Source organism: Pleurodeles waltl, chromosome 2_1, assembly GCF_031143425.1.
Source record: "Pleurodeles waltl isolate 20211129_DDA chromosome 2_1, aPleWal1.hap1.20221129, whole genome shotgun sequence".
Taxonomy (NCBI): domain Eukaryota; kingdom Metazoa; phylum Chordata; class Amphibia; order Caudata; family Salamandridae; genus Pleurodeles; species Pleurodeles waltl.
In genome coordinates, this window is record NC_090438.1 from 274,878,382 (window position 1) to 274,896,046 (window position 17,665).

Genomic DNA, 17,665 nt, shown 5'->3' on the forward strand with positions numbered 1-17,665 from the left:
AGATCATACTAGAAAGTCCTGCAGGACCGAACGACCAAAGTAGCCGTCCCGACGGACCTGACTGTCCAGGCAGTAATGTTTAGCAAACGTGTGCAGAGACGCCTACGTAGCTGCCTGACAGATATCCAGGACAGGAACTCAGCGTGCTAACGCAGTGGATGCAGCAGTGGCCCTGGTAGAATGAGCCCACAAGCCATCAGAAGGTTGCTTTTTCGCCAAAGCATAGCACATTTTGATGCAAAGAAGCACCCATGGAGAGATGGTATGTTTCTGCACCGCCTTCCCTTTCTTCGCACCCACATAGCCAACAAAGAGTTGATCGCCCACCTGGAAGTCTTTGTTACGATTGAGATAGAACACCAACGCTCTTTTTGGGTCCAGACGGTGGAGTCTCTCCTCCTCATGGGAAGGATGTGGGGGTGCGTAGAAGGTAGGCAAAGTGATGGACTGGCCTACATGAAACGGTGTAACCACCTTAGGAAGGAATGAAGCCCTAGTGCGTAACACCATTTTGTTGGGGTGTACAGACAAGTATGGAGGCCTTGAAGAAAGGGCCTGAAGCTCACTCACCGTGCGAGCAGAGGTGATGGCAATGAGAAAGACAGTTTTGAATGTGAGGAGCCGTAAGGGACAATTATGCATAGGCTCAAAGGGAGTACACATCAAGAAAGTAAGCACAAGATTAAGATCCCACTGACGCATGATGAAGGGAGTGGGAGGAAATAAGTGGGAGAGCCCCTTTAAGAACCTACTCACAAGAGGAGATTTAAAGAGTGAGGGCTGATCAGGAAGCCTAAGAAAGGCGGAAATGGCAGACAGATACCCCTTAAGGGTGCCCAATGCAGAGCCCTGCTGGGCTAAGGAAAGAATGAATAGAAGAACCTCTGAAAGAGGGGCAGACAGGGGGTGTAAGGAAATGCCTCCTTGGCATGGTTAACTCCTGACTTTTTGCCTTTGCTGATGCTAAGTTATGACTTGAAAGTGTGCTGGGACCCTGCTAACCAGGCCCCAGCACCAGTGTTCTTTCCCTAAACTGTACCTTTGTCGCCACAATTGGCACAACCCTGGCACCCAGGTAAGTCTCTTGTAACTGGTACCCCTGGTACCAAGGGCTGTGATGCCAGGGAAGGTCTCTAAGGGCTGCAGCATGTCTTATGCCACCCTAGAGACCCCTCACCTCCATTTTGTGTTCCTCTGTGCATCTCCCCTGTATCCTGATACAGCCCAGTGTTCAAGGATTGCAAAAAGACCTAGGTAAGGAGCCCAAAGATTTTTCTGGGTAAATAGTATTATTTGTTCAAAAGTGTTTGTTTTTACTGTGGATTCTCTGTGTTTCAGGCAGCCTGGCCTCTGTTAAAGTGGTGTTTTTTAAAAATTGTTTTTGCCGTGACTGTGTGAATTCCCTTGCTAGTTTGTGGCACCCCCACTCCCCCCCTTTTTTCCCCCTCTTCTAAGTAAAAAGGCTACACACATCTTGCAGAGTGTGGTTTTAGGAGTCTGTTTTAATCTGTTTGTGTGATTTAAATTGTGCTTAAAAACTGTCTGCCCCCCTGTATTTTTGCCTTTAAAAAAGCCCGATTTTAGAGTGTGCGCCCAGAACTATTGCAGTGTTTGTCTCTTAAACAATCTCCCCCTTACCTGGAAAGTAGACTCTGCTAGCTTGGAAGTGTAGATTCAGCCTGTCTGTATCCAAGGAGATTCTGAATAGAGCAGCAGTTGCCTTTCCCCCTGCCCACAGGGACTGGACTTTAGTTAACTTGCTCCTTATATAAGTTTCTTTTGGTAGTTGCATATGCTGTTGTGATAGGTTGTTGGGAGACGGTGTTTCATTGGTTGCTAGCTCCAGGGATGCAGCTATGATTGGTGGGTAGGGCTGAGATTCTGATTGGCTGTTGGTTCTAGGGCTGTGATTGGTAGATAGGGCTGAGATTCTGATTGGCTGTTGGTTCTAGGGCTGTGATTGGTAGATAGGGCTGAGATTCTGATTGGCTGTTGGTTCTAGGGCTGTGATTGGTGGATAGGGCTGAGATTCTGATTGGCTGTTGGTTCTAGGGCTGTGATTGGAGGATAGGGCTGGGATTCTGATTGGTTGCTGGTTTTAGGGCTGGAGCTGTGATTGGTGGTCAGGAATAGGACTATGATTGGTGATTAGGGCTTGGTCTCCCATTAGTTGGCTAAATCAGGGTTTGAAATTGGATTGGCTAGGGTTAGGACCAGCTTCTTATTGGCCGGTAGGGCTATAAAAGGCTAGGACTCAGGGCGTCGAGGTTAAGGGCGGAGAGGACAAGGGCAGTTGTCTGTTTGGGCCTGTTCAGGACAGGTAGGGACTAGGGCCAGAAATGCTGCCCAATTCACATTTGACCATGAATGGTATCAGCCCCTACACATCCCTCAACATGCAAACACATCCTACAAAGACATCCAAACCATGCATCACAAACTGACCACAGACTGCATTGCCCCATCACCCAACACAATACCCTATATACAACACATATACACATACCCCCCACAACTACTACAGTCAAACACCTTTATCCTCACAGCAAACACTACTCTGTCCACTCCCACTAACACAACCTGCCATCACCCACACAATACAAAACTACAACATACATTTCTCTCAGTTTCAGTCTCCCAGATACACACTCTCTGCTCATACTAACCAACAACACTATCCACTGTTTGCTCCACACAGACCACCTGTCATCATAACAATGCCCAAACCCTGCCTTCAAACACACCATCTACAAACACTCTTCCCCTCTCTTCACCAATTACACACAACCATACATTCCCCACATTTCACTCCACCACACATATTACCTCTTCCGGTCATCACAACTAATACAAACTTCCCTGACACACAACCATCACCTCTTACACACCTCATACATTCATCTCCAAAACACATCAACACCCCAACTAACTCACATACAAATGCCTCACCAAAAACAACTACACCAATATCCCCTCTCATTATTTCACAAAAACAATACCGACCACAAACATCAGCACAACAAAGCAACACAAACTTACATGACACTCATCGTCATACCCACTCCCACCCCCAGGACTACACAAAGGATACAAATTCCATCCGATCTCCACCCCTACACCCCCACTCTTCACAAACACCTACCACAAGCACCCCAACCCAGCAACTTTCACTCACTCGCCTATCCTCCATTGCACAATTTAGAGCCTTACATCATGATCCACAAGCTCCTCCACCACCCCTAACCCATACTCCATCCACACTAAACAAAACACAAACAAAATAAAAAACATGCCACTCATAGCAACCTCGCATCCCCTTGTCTGTTACATAATAAAACTACCCTACAAAAAACACTACAATCCTCATGGCTCTCTCAGCCACCAAGTCCACCACCCACACACACAGACCCAACAAAATGCCTCCTTAACCTGCTGGAAGAGGAACACTATATTGAAAAGCAAGACTATTGTGAGTCTCAAACAGTTATCACAACTAGCAACACTCCTGCTTCAAGCTCACATTACACTACTTACCCTTCTACTAAACAAAACAACACTACCACTAACACAGCTTTTCTAAACTGTCAGCTCATAAATGCTCGATCACTCTCAAAAAACAAGCACCACATCTACGACCTGCTCACAGACACACAACCTGACTTGCTATTCATAACAGAATCCTGGTTGGGAGATGACATGGCCCCAGTGTTACACGAAGCCGTTCCTCCGGGCTATCAAACCATCACACAAAACCGTATAGGCAAGAGAGGAGGTGGACTAGCTATTATATTCAAACAGGAAATGAACCTCAGTAAAACCGACAACATCTCCATACAAGGTTGTGAAGCCCGCCTTACCAGATGCCACCCTACTCCAACTTCCTCCTGTAACTTTCTCCTCCTTTACAGACCTCCACCTAACAACTCCACTTTCCCAGATGCTTTTCTTGACACAGTCTCAAACCTTATTACACTATACTCCAATCTATGCATTCTTGGGGATCTAAACATTTGGTTTGACAAACCCAATATGCCCCATCCAAAAGCTATCACCACTGGCCTACTCGCATTGAACCTACATCAGATTGTACACAATCCCACACACATCGCTGGTCACATCCTATATGTCATTTTTGCTAAGCCTGAACTCATTACTATTCATAGCATCACACCAACCACCTGGTCAGACCACCATATGATAACTTTCCGACATACAACTCCACAAATCAACACACCCCACAACTACTTACATACACACACCTATCGACCATGGAGCAAACTCAATTTGGATCACTTAGAAACACAACTAACAGCAAACACAGATCTAGATATAATTAATTCTGTACCAAAACTTTATGAGTGGCTACAGGAAGCTTTTGATGTCCTAATACCACTCAGAAAAACTAAACACAACAAAAGAAACCCAGCACCTTGGAGAAACACAGAACTTAAAAAGATAAAGCAACAAATCAGAAAGTTGCAGCGGACCTGGCTCAAAACAAACAACAGTCAAGACAAACTGCAGCTACACAAACTTAACAGGATATAGAAATCATCAATCAAAAAAGCTTGAAAAAAAAGATACTACTCAGACAGAATTCAAAATGCTCAATCTACAACCAAGGAATTTTATAAAATTCTCAATGAATTTCGAAAACCTACATGCGTGGAAGGAAGTCATCCCACCACTCAAGATTTCACAAACAAATTGGCAACTCACTACACAACCAAGGCAGACACATTGGATTCCTATTTAAAACAGAAGAAAACCATCAGCACCAACCCCTTTCCTAAAATACCCTTTAAGAATAAACCAACCCAACCTCTACAGTCCTTCAAACAAATATCCCAGGATGAATTTATGGATTTGGTCAAAGCAAGCAGACCTTCTGGTTGCCCTTCTGACCCTTGGCCACCACAAATCTTCAAGAACATCCTGCTATCTACTTCTGCTGCCACACCTGTAAGAAGAATCATCAACAACTCTTTAACTTCAGGAACTTTTCCTGCAGACCTGAAAAAGGCATACATACGAACATTATTAAAGAAAACAAACCTAGACCCGCAAGACCCCAACAACTACAGACCAATCACAAATGGACCTTTCCTGGGCAAATTGACAGAAATAGCAGCATTCGCCCAGATGTCACAATACATTGAAGACAATTCTATACTTTCAGACTTCCAAACTGGATTCCGCCCAGGAAGAAGCACTGAATCGGCACTCATGGCAATCTGGGACGATCTTAAAAACACAGTCGACCGAAATGGAGTTGCTGCACTACTTCTCTTGGACCTCTCGGCTGCCTTTGATACGGTTGACCATGACACCCTAACTCAAAGACTCCACAAAGCCGGCATACAAGGGATTGCTCTCGACTGGATTACTTCCTATCTTCAAAAAAGAGCGAATATCATCCACTCGCCCCCCTTCTCGTCTGAACCCTACCTCTCAAAAGCAGGGGTCCCCCAAGGGTCAATCATCTAACCTTGGCTTTTCAACATCTACATGATATCTTTACCAGAACTGATCAATGATTTCCATCTCACATGCTACAACTATGCAGATTACACACAAATACTACTTAATTTAGAAGGCCCCAAAAACATTGAAAACTCACAAATCTTCAGTTGCCGCAGAGCCGTTGATCAGTGGATGACCTGGAGCCATCTCAAACTAAATACCTCCAAAACAGAAATACTCATATGTGGTGACTGGAAAAATTATGACCCTCTGTGCGTCTGGCCTGACGATCTCGGACCACCTCCTCAATTAAACAAGGAAGTTAAAAACCTAGGAATCACCATGGATTCCAAGTTAACTATGAATGCCCAAGTAGACAAATTAACACGCACAAGCTTCATCACCTTAAAGACTTTACGACGCATCTTCCCCCACCTCGGATTTCCACACAAGGTGCAAGCTACTATCTTGCTTGTACTATCCAAACTGGATTATGCCAATAGCCTCTACCATGGATCATCTCTATCTGTTATGAAAAAACTACAACGTATCCAGAATTCCGCAGCCAGGCTACTACTACATATAAAGCCGCAAGCCCACATCTCCCCTGCCTTGAGAGCACTACACTGGTTACCCGTTGCCAGAAGATGCACTTTCAAGCTGCTTTGTATCACCCACAAAGCTATACATGGAACAGGACCGCTTTTTATCAGAAAGAAAATTACCAAATACATCCAACAAAGAACCCTCCGCTCAAGATTGGAACCCCGCCTTAGAACACCACCATACAAGAAAAAGACTATAGGTGGTACATCCTTCTCCGTCCAAGGAGCCAAACTATGGAATTCATTACCCCCAACTATAAGAGCCACAGATAACTTTCTTGTCTTCAGAAAACTACTCAAGAGTTGGCTCTTTCCTTCATAACCACCTTTTTCAAACAACTATGAACTGCATATGCCTATGTGGATAAATATTTTTTTTTCAGATTATATGTATATTTCTATTTATTTATAGTTTCTTTGCAAAATATGTATTGCGACTATGTCATAATAAAATAAACACACTCTTTAAACCTGTCTAAGTATTTTTTACCCATGATTCTAATTATGTATTGTATATGCATATGTGTGTGTGTGTATGTGTATATATATATATATATATATATATATATATATGTTTCTGTGCTTGGCATGTTCGTGGATCATTGCATGGCTCATGGTTGGGTTGTTATACTAGATATCTATGAATTCCTGCTCTCATCTTATCACACTTATCTGCTCATCACTCTTATGTCATGTTTCTATCAAACTATCCTCCATTCTCACTCTGACTCATCCCAAATCCCTTCTACCACTTTCATCTCCTAAATATCTCTGCCTAAGCTCTTCCCTCCACCTCCACATCTAACTCACCAAACCTCACTCTACCTCTGTGACCTCCCACACAACCCTACTAAATTCTCCTGCATTCATCATCCTGCTACTATGCTCTCCCTAACCCTTACACATACTCTTCCCCCTCCGCCCCCCTTTACTCATCCCAAGCCTTTGGGTTGAGTAAATGAAGGATATACTCCCAATTAACACTTCTGGATTTCTTTCCTCCTCAACCCCTCCATTACTCCAGTCAATCTAACTAACAAACTCTCATATCCGCGGCTCATATTAACTCATAATGATACTAAAACTGTACTCATTATTTAACGATACTAATCCATCACTAATTCTTGTTGGGTTCCGGAGTAGCGTGCTACTCATCGAAAAGCGCTTCGACGCCTCGTCAGGGGTAGTAAGCGCTTTATAAATACGATTACAATACAATACAGTACATGCACACTGCTTCACAGTTTGTGTGTGCTGGTGGGGAGAAAATTACTAAGTCGACATGGCACTCCCCTCAGAGTGCCATGCCAACCTGACACTGCCTGTGGCATAGGTAAGTCACACCTTTAGCAGGCCTTACAGCCCTAAGGCAGGGTGCACTATACCACAGGTGAGGGCATATGTGCATGAGCACTGTACCCCTACAGTGTCTAAGCAAGCCCTTAGACATTGTAAGTGCAGGGTAGCCATAAGAGTATATGGTCTGGGAGTTTGTCAAACACTAACTCCACAGTTCTATAATGGCTACACTGAAAACTGGGAAGTTTGGTATCAAGCTTCTCAGCACAATAAATGCACACTGATGCCAGTGTGCAATTTATTGTAAAATACACCTAGAGGGCATCTTAGATATGCCCCCTGAACACATACCCGAATTCCAGTGTAGGCTGACTAGTTTTTGCCAGCCTGCCACACACCAGACATGTTGCTGGCTACATGGGGAGAGTGCCTTTGTCACTCTGTGGCCAGGAACAAAGCCTGTACTGGGTGGAGGTGCTTCTCACCACCCCCTGCAGGAACTAACACCTGGCGGTGAGCCTCAAAGGCTCACCCCCTTTGTTACAGCGCCACAGGGCATCCCAGCTAGTGGAGATGCCCGCCCCTCCGGCCACTGCCCCTACTTTTGGCAGCAAGGCTGGAGGAGATAATTAGGAAAACAAAGAGGAGTCACCCACCAGTCGGGACAGCCCCTAAGGTGTCCTGAGCTGAGGTGACCCTTACTTTTAGAAATCCTCCATCTTATGGATGGAGGATTCCCCCAATAGGATTAGGGATGTGCCTCCCTCCCCACAGGGAGGAGGCACAGAGAGGGTGTAGCCACCCTCAAGGACAGTAGCCATTGGCTACTGCCCTCCCAGACCTAAACACACCCCTAAATTCAGTATTTAGGGGCCCCCAGAACCTAGGAAACTAGATTCCTGCAACCTTAACCAGAAGAAGGACTGCTGACCTGAAGCCCTGCAGTGAAGACAGAGACGACAACTGCTTTGGCCCCAACCCTACCGGCCTGTCTCCCAACTTCGAAGAAAACTGCAACAGCGACGCATCCAACAGGGACCAGCGACCTCTGAAGCCTCAGAGGACTGCCCTGCAACCAAGGACCAAGAAACTCCAGTGAACAGCGGCCCTGTTCAACAACCTGCAACTTTCTTGCAACAAAGAAACAACTTTAAAGACTTCACGTTTGCCGCCGGAAGCGTGAGACTTTCCACTCTGCACCCGACGCTCCCGGCTCGACCTGTGGAAAACCAACACTACAGGGAGGACTCCCCGGCGACTGCGAACCCGCGAGTAGCCAAAGACGACCCCCCTGACCCCCCACCGCGTCGCCTGCAGAGGAAATCCAGAGGCTCCCCCTGTCCGCGACTGCCTGTAACAAGGGACCCGACGCATGGAACCAACACTGCACCCACAGTCCCCAGGACCTGAAGGAACCGAACTCCAGTGCAGGAGGGACCCCCAGGCGACCCTCTGCCTAGCCCAGGTGATAGCTACCCCGAGGAGCCCCCCCCCTGTGCCTGCCTGCATCGTTGAAGAGACCCCCGGGTCTCCCCATTGCTTTCTATACAAAACCCAATGCCTGTTTGCACTCTGCACCCGGCCGCCCCTGTGCCACTGAGGGTGTACTTTCTGTGCCCGCTTGTGTTCCCCCCCCCCACCCCGGTGCCCAACAAAACCCCCCTAGTCTGCCCCCTGAGGACGCGGGTACTTACCTGGTGGCAGACTGGAACCGGGGCACCCCTGTTCTCCATTGAAGCCTATGTGTTTTGGGCACTTCTTTGACCTCTGCACCTGACCGGCCCTGAGCTGCTGGTGTGGTAACTTTGGGGTTGCCTTGAACCCCCCAACAGTGGGCTACCTTGGACCCAACTTTGAACCCTGTAAGTGTTTTACTTACCTGTGAACTTAACATTTACTTACCTCCCCCAGGAACTGTTGATTTTTGCACTGTGTCCACTTTTAAAATAGCTTATTGCCATTTTTGTCAAAACTGTACATGATATTGTGATTATTCAAAGTTCCTAGAATACCTGAGTGAAATACCTTTCATTTGAAGTATTACTTGTAAATCTTGAACCTGTGGTTCTTAAAATAAACAAAGAAAATATATTTTTCTATATAAAAACCTATTGGCCAGGAATTGTCTTTGAGTGTGTGTTCCTCATTTATTGCCTGTGTGTGTACAACAAATGCTTAACACTACCCTCTGATAAGCCTACTGCTCGACCACACTACCACAAAATAGAACATTAGAATTATCTCTTTTTGTCACTATCTTACCTCTAAGGGGAACCCTTGGACTCTGTGCACACTATTTCTTGCTTTGAAATAGTACATACAGAGCCAACTTCCTACAGTGAGACAGACCCTGAGGCTGCTGGGCCTCTTGGCCTCCTGCATCCTGCTAGTAACACATGCCAGGTGGCATATGCGGGCTCTGCAGTGGGATTTGAAGTTCCAGTGGGTGCAGCATCAGGGGACTCCCCTGGACTTGCCGCCAAAAGTGGGGGCTGTGTCCAGGGGGCGGGCAGCTCCACTAGCTGGAGTGCCCTGGGGCATTGTAACACGAAGCCTGAGCCTTTGAGGCTCACTGCTAGGTGTTACCGTTCCTGTAGGGGGGAGGTGTGAAGCACCTCCACCCAGAGCAGGCTTTTGTTTCTGTCCTCAGAGAGCACAAAGGCCCTCACCACATGGGGTCAGAAACTCGTCTCTCAGCAGCAGGCTGGCACAGACCAGTCAGTCCTGCACTGAACAATTGGGTAAAATACAGGGGGCATCTCTAAGATGCCCTCTGTGTGCATTTTTTAATAAATCCAACGCTGGCATCAGTGTGAGTTTATTATTCTGAGAAGCTGGATACCAAACTTCCCAGTATTCAGTGTAGCCATTATGGAGCTGTGGAGTTTGTTTTTGACAAACTCCCAAGCCATATACTTAATAGGGCCACAACTGTACTTACAATATCTAAGAATAGACTTAGACACTGTAGGGGCATATTGCTCATGCAGCTATGCCCTCACCTGTGGTATAGTGCACCCTGCCTTAGGGCTGTAAGGCCAGCTAGAGGGGTGACTTACCTATGCCACAGGCAGTATTTTGTGTGCATGGCATCCTGAGGGGGATGCCATGTCGACTTTGCCTTTTTCTCCCCACCAACACACACAATCTGCAATGGCAGTCTGCACGTGTTAGGTGAGGGGTCCCTTAGGGTGGCATAACATATGCTGCAGCCCTTAGGGACCTTCCCTGGTCACAGGGCCCTTGGTACCACTGGTACCTTTTACAAGGGACTTATCTGTGTGCCAGGGGTGTGCCAATTGTGGAAACAATGGTACATTTTAGGTGAAAGAACACTGGTGCTGGGGCCTGGATAGCAGGGTCCCAGCACACTTCTCAGTCAAGTCAGCATCAGTATCAGGCAAAAAGTGGGGGGTAACTGCACCAGAGAGCCATTTCCTTACACTCACCGAAACCCAAGACCAAGGCTGAAAGATCGGAATCATAGCCTGATTGTCTTGGACTCGCTTTTGGGGAGGATAACCCCGAAACGGCACTGTGTCCAGAACTGCCCCGATGAAAGGGAGCGTTTGAAAGGGAATCAGGTGTGACTTCGGCACGTTGATAGTGAACCCCAGCTGGTGCAGGCGGTTCGCCATAGCCTGGAGGTGTGAGACCACCGTCTGGGGTGAAGGCGCCTTCAACAGCCAGTCGTCTAGGTAGGGGAAGACTGAGACCCCTAACCTGCGCAGATGAGCTGCAACCACCGCCATCACTTTCCTGAACACCCGAGGGGCACTGGTAAAGCCGAAAGGGAGCACGGTAAACTGAAAGTGCTTGTGACCTAGCATAAATCGTAGGTAACGTCTGTGGGCAAGCAGGATAGGGATGTGGAAATAAGCGTCCTGCAAGTCCAACGCTACCATCCAGTCTTCTGGGTCAAAGGCAGACAGAACCTGAACCAGGGTGAGCATTTTGAACTTCTCCTTGAGGAAGTAGTTCAGGTCCCGAAAATCTAGGATAGGGCGCAAGCCTTTGTCCTTCTTTGGTATCAGAAAGTAGTGGGAATAACAACCACGACCTACTTCTGGCACAGGGACCCTTTCTATAGCTCCCTTGGCCAAGAGAGCCGCGACTTCCTGGCGGAGAAGCACAAAATGCTCCTCCGTAAGGGGATGGAAGGATGGTGGCATGTGTGGTGGTGCAGATTCAAAAGGGAGGGAGTAGCCCTTCCGAATTATTTGCAAAACCCACCTGTCCGTGGTGATATGTTCCCAGTGGGGCAGGTGATGGCGGATTCTGCCACCTACTTGGTGGGAGTGAGGGGACGGACTAGGAAGGTTTGGAGGCTGCTGCGGGGGCATGGGTGGACTGCACAGACCTCTGGTTCCCTGTCCCACGACCACGTGGGATTCCGCGCCCCCGGCCACGCATAGGCTGTCCAGCGTGCATGGCCCGGTGGCTGGGTTGAGGACGCGACAGGGCGCCCCTTCCGTGGCCACGAAAGGGACGAAAAGCGGACTGTGGGGCAGCAGAAAGGCCAAGGGACTGAGCCGTAGCCCTGGACTCCTTGAACCTCTCCAAGGCCGAGTCCGCTTTGTCTCCGAAGAGACAGGTGCCATCAAAGGGCATGTCCGGAGTGACTGTTGGACATCCCCCGAAAAACCAGAAGTACGTAACCAGGCATGGCGCCGTAAGGCCACTGTCGTAGCAACCGATCTGCCCAGAGAGTCGGTCGTATACAGCTCACAACGGATAGTGAACTTCGCCGCGTCTCTCCAATCCTTCACTGCTTTGGAGACAATAGCACGGGCCTCCTCCGGTATCTGCGGCAGGACTTGTGCAATCGTATCCCACAGGGAGAGGGAATAACGTCCCAAAAGGCATGCAGTGTTCACGGACCGCAGCGCGAGGCTTGAGGAAGAAAATAACTTCTTACCAAATTGTTCCAGTCTTTTGGATTCCCTATCCGGGGGTGTGGAAGGGAACGCACCAGAAGAAGAGGACACCTGGATAACAAGACTCTAAGGCGTAGGATGTTGGGACAGGAACTTCGGGTCGTTCGGCGCAGGCCAATGGCAGCGAGCGATCGTCCTGTTCACAGGAGCCCCTGTGTTGGGTTTGGACCATGTACCCAAAAGGACGTCAGTGAGGGCTTTGTTAAAAGGGAGAAGGGGTTCAGATGTAGAAGCCCCAGGCTAAAGCACCTCCATCAGGAGGTTAGACCTGACTTCGACAGTAGGTAGCTCACGGCCAAGGACCTCAGCCGCCCTACTAACCACCATACCATAGGTAGCTCCCTCCGCCGTAGCCAATGTAGGAGGAGACAGCATGCCACAGTCAGGAGAAGTGTCAAGACCACTGGCTTCGCCCAAATCCTGTGCCCAGTCCATAGCAGGGTCTTCCTGGTATTCATAAGGGTCCAGGAACCCCTCCAATTCCTCCCCGTATTCGTACCCACAAGAAAATGGGTCAGAATCCGACCTCGGGCGAATGGGGCCCACCGAAGCCGATGGCCGCGTCGGTCGACGCCGCTCTGAGTCGTCGGGAATGAGAATCGGGTCAACGTCGATAGTGTGCACTACCGACGTCGTCAGTGTCGCTAAATGACCCGGCAGCGGCGAAGGTCTCGACTGTGCGGCCGGCGTTGGTGCGGATCCGCGCACAGATACGGAGGCGACCTCGGCGGCCAGGGCCGAAGCCGCCGGCGCAGAACCCTCAGGCTCGAAGGCTCTGTATCGGGGTCGGCACGCCCAAAGATGAGACGCATGGCCTCGTAGAACTGAGTTGGGCGGGGGTCGCTCCGGGAAACTTGGGGAAGCACGGAGTCGACCCAGACGTAGGCTCCGAGGACGGAGGCCTGGTTCGTGGACACTCGTCCCGCGACGCGTCGACCGAGCGATGGGGTGAAGTCGGAGAGCGATGGGACTTGGACTTCTTCTTACCTTGACCCGAAGATTTCGAAGAAGACGAGTGGTGGTGGCTCCGCAACCGATCTCGAGACCTTCCTCTCAAGCGAGATCGGGATCTACATGGAGTCGAGTGCCAGGCCGCCATCAGCTTTAGGGACTGCTCCCTCAAAGCCTTCTGATGCATCGCCCCGCACTTGGAGCACAACTTCGGGTCGTGATCGTGCTTGAGGCACCACAGACAGACACGATGAGGGTCCGTCACAGACATCATGCGGTGGCAGTCCTCGCACGGCTTGAACCCGGGTCTTCGGGGACATCCTTGACGCACCAAAGGTTTCGGCCAAAAAACAGCTGAGGGTAGCTCTCTCTCGGATCAGCACGTGGCACGGAAAGAAAATAACTGATGTCACTGCGCGAAGGCGCAGTCTATGTACTACTCCTGACGGCATCACAGCGACCACGACGCCTAAGGAGTCGACCGTCACCACCTACCGACATGCAAGGGTATTGCTCGAAGAAAAAAATCTCCGGATCCAGTCTGATGTCTGGGGGAAAATTCTAAGGTAAGGAATCTGCAACTAGAAGTCTCTATCAGATGACAGCCTTCACTGAATGTAGTTAAGAGCTGTAAAGAGGTTCCATTCTGGATAACTAAACACCCACCATTCCAATCTTAAAGTAATCCATCATACGTGTCTTACTGTGTTAATACAAGACTGAAAACATTCAACCTAGGATATCAGCAATGCCAGATACACAGTCCATAGTGGCCAGGTCAACTAGAACAAGTACTAAAGTGTATCTTGCATCTAAAATACCCCTCTCCCCCACAATCTCTTTAGTCCTGAATTAAGTCTGAGTAAATAGTGACAAAGAACACAGAGTTCAATCTAATCAATCAGGGCAAGGTTCTTTGGTTTGAATTTAAAAAAGGAATACCCACCTCAAACAAGGGTACATATAAAGAAGTTGGCAATACCTAATGGATAGCAACAGCCATATAGATTCCTAAATCTGAATGATTCTGAAAGTGGTACCTTAATCTAAATGATAAACATGAGGGAATTCCTAAAAAGATCACTGCAAACAAAATATTATACAAGGCAGAGCTTCCAGATTAAGACCTTTTAATGGATTTCATGCCTATGTCCAGGAGCATAAGCACACCTGGAATAGTCTGAATAGCCACAATTGTATGAGTGTGAGGGTTAGTAGTTGGGTTGATATGGTCATTGGCAGTATTGCAATGGCAATGAATGGTGCAAGCAGCAGCTGCCTCTTGACAAGTGCCATGACAACATTTTTCTCTGGACATTCTTTCTTTCTGACAGAGACAGCAGTGAGACTCCTGAATGCAGTCTTGTTAGTGAGCTGCTGTGTTACGTCAGTAGCCATATGTTGGAAGATAAGCGGGTACCAGCGTGTACAGCTCATATCTTAAGATTCTATGGCTATATCTTCAACTCATCAAGTCTTTGCTTTTGTGACAAAACACAAAAAGTTCATTTTTTAATTGTGTATTAAGTAATTTAAAATAAAACACTCAACTTTTAGAAACATTGCGTGAAAAAAAATAAGTGTGCCCTTTCTGCTTCCACATCCATTAAGAAGGTAAGCAGGTGTTGCTAAATACATGCACATGATTTATTGATCCTTAGGCAGTGCTACCACTTATTTATAACTTTGTCACTTTGTTCTGAAGTACCTAGGGTTCTGTTAAGAGATTATGCCTTGGTTAGAAGATACCTATAATTGCTTTAGATAAGGAATCAGTGCCTCACATTAGCCTGGGAAGGTTTATAATAGCCATCATCATTTCACAGTTAAAACAAATACTTTACAAAAAGAAGAAAGTTCACAAGGGTTGGCAAGCTACCTAAGAGTGGTTGCCCCAAGAAAGTCATCTAAGGACCAGACTAGGTGTTTTTTCTGGAGATGAGTAAAGAGCCAAAAGTTACATCTAGGGATCTGTTGTCCTATAATAATAAAGTACACTGTTAACTTGTATTTGTTTAATCAAGAATGAAAGAGTGAAATGTGTGTGTGTATTGGTCACATGAGGAGATAGCAAACAGAAATTGTCAATACTGTTGACAGTGATGTTGCACTTTAACAGAAAAGCACATAAGAGATTATGAAAGGGCAATTAATAGAATTGTTGCAGTCAACGGGAATCTCTTTCGTGTTGTTTATTGCAAAAGCCCTCAAAACAATCATGAATTGGGTAATGGTCAGGGCGTGGCCCTAAACAGATTGACCTCAAGACTGGCATGTACGTAGTCTGCATGCATACATGCACATTACAAAGTCAAAGCAGCAGAAGTACATTATAACAGGATTTCAGGAATAAAAATAAGCAATACAGGAAACAAATGTGGAATAATTATGGTCCAGAACTACGACTGGACATTATGATGAGGCGACAGCTGAGTAAAGAGTGGTGACAAGCTTTATTTGTACATTAGAAATCTGCAAACTACGAACTCAGTATGCACCAAATAAACATGGTCCTCCCTGCAACAAGATAATTGAAGGCATGTGTAGGACGTTGGCACTGTATGTACTATTTCAAAGTAAGAAATAGTGTGCACAGAGTCCAAGGGTTCCCCTTAGAGGTAAGATAGTGGCAAAAAGAGATAATTCTAATGCTCTATTTTGTGGTAGTGTGGTCGAGCAGTAGGCTTATCAGAGGGTAGTGTTAAGCATTTGTTGTACACACACAGGCAATAAATGAGGAACACACACTCAAAGACAATTCCAGGCCAATAGGTTTTTATATTGAAACATATATTTTCTTAGTTTATTTTAAGAACCACAGGTTCAAGTTTACAAACAATACTTTAAATGAACGGTATTTCACTCAGGTATTCTAGGAACTTTGAATAATCACAATAGCATGTACAGTTTTGACAAAAATGGAAATAAGCTATTTTAAAAGTGGACACAGTGCAAAAATCAACAGTTCTTGGGGGAGGTAAGTAAATGTTAAGTTCACAGGTAAGTAAGACACTTACAGGGTTCAAAGTTGGGTCCAAGGTAGCCCGCCGTTGGGGGTTCAAGGCAACCCCAAAGTTACCACACCAGCAGCTCGGGCCGGTCAGTTGCAGAGGTCAAAGTGGTGCCCAAAACACATAGGCTTCAATGGAAATAGGGGTGCCCCGGTTCCAGTCTGCCAGCAGGTAAGTACCCGCGTCTTCCGAGGACAGACCAGGAGGGTTTTGTAGGGCACCGGGGGGGGAGGGGACAAGCAGGCACAGAAAGTACACCCTCAGCGGCACAGGGGCAGCCGGGTGCAGAGTGCAAACAGTCGTCGGGTTTCTAATAGTAATCAACGGGGAGACCTGGGGGTCTCTTGAACGATGCAGGCAGGCACGGGGGCTCCTCGGGGTAGCCACCACCTGGGCTAGGCAGAGGGTCGCCTGGGGGTCACTCCTGCATGGGAGTTCGGTTCTTTCAGGTCCTGGGGGCTGCGGGTGCAGTGTGGTTTCCAGGCGTCGGGTTCCTTGAAGCAGGCAGTCGCGGTCAGGGGGTGCCTCTGGATTTCCTCTGCAGGCGTCACTGTGGGGGCTCAGGGGGGTCAACTCTGGCTACTCACAGGCTCGCAGTCGCCGGGGAGTCCTCCCTGTAGTGTTAGTTTTCTACAGGTCGAGCCGGGGGCGTCGGGTGCAGAGTAGAAAGTCTCACGCTTCTTTGATGCAAAGAGTTGCAGTTTCTTGAACAGGGCACCTGTTCTCGGGAGTTTCTTGGGCCTTTAGATGCAGGGTAGTCCTCTGAGGCTTCAGAGGTCGCTGGACCCTGTCGGATGCGTCGCTGTTGCAGTTTTCTTCAAAGTAGGGAGACAGGCCGGTGGGGGTGGGGCTGGGGCCAAATCAGTTGTCGTCTCCGTCTTCACTGCAGGGCTTCAGGTCAGCAGTCCTTTTTTTAGGTTGCATGAATCTATCTTCCTCGGTTCTGGGAGCCCCTAAATACTCAATTTAGGGGTGTGTTTAGGTCTGGGAGGGCAGTAGCCAATAGCTACTGGCCCGGAGGGTGGCTACACCCTCTTTGTACCTCCTCCCGGTGGGGAGGGGGGCACATCCCTAATCCTATTGGGAGAATCCTCCTCCTACAAGATGGAGGATTTCATAAAGTAAGAGTCACCTCAGCTCAGGACACCTTAGGGGCTGTCCTGACTAGGGGGTGACTCCTCCTTGTTTTTCTCATTATCTCCTCCAGCCTTGCCACCAAAAGTGGGAGCAGTGGCCGGAGGGGCGGGCATCTCCACTAGCTGGGATGCCCTGTGGCGCTGTAACAAAGGGGTGAGCCTTTGAGGCTCACCGCCAGGTGTTACAGTTCATGCAGGGGGAGGTGAGAAGCACCTCCACCCAGTACAGGCTTTGTTCCTGGCTACAGAGTGACAAAGGCACT

The 17,665-nt window shown here is 48.0% G+C and overlaps 1 protein-coding gene across 1 annotated transcript in view; it reads right to left on the reverse strand.

The window, feature by feature from the left end:
* Positions 1-17,665, reverse strand: part of LOC138263236 (transmembrane 9 superfamily member 2-like) — a 696,131-nt gene that overhangs the window by 1,329 nt on the left and 677,137 nt on the right. The window lies entirely within an intron of this gene.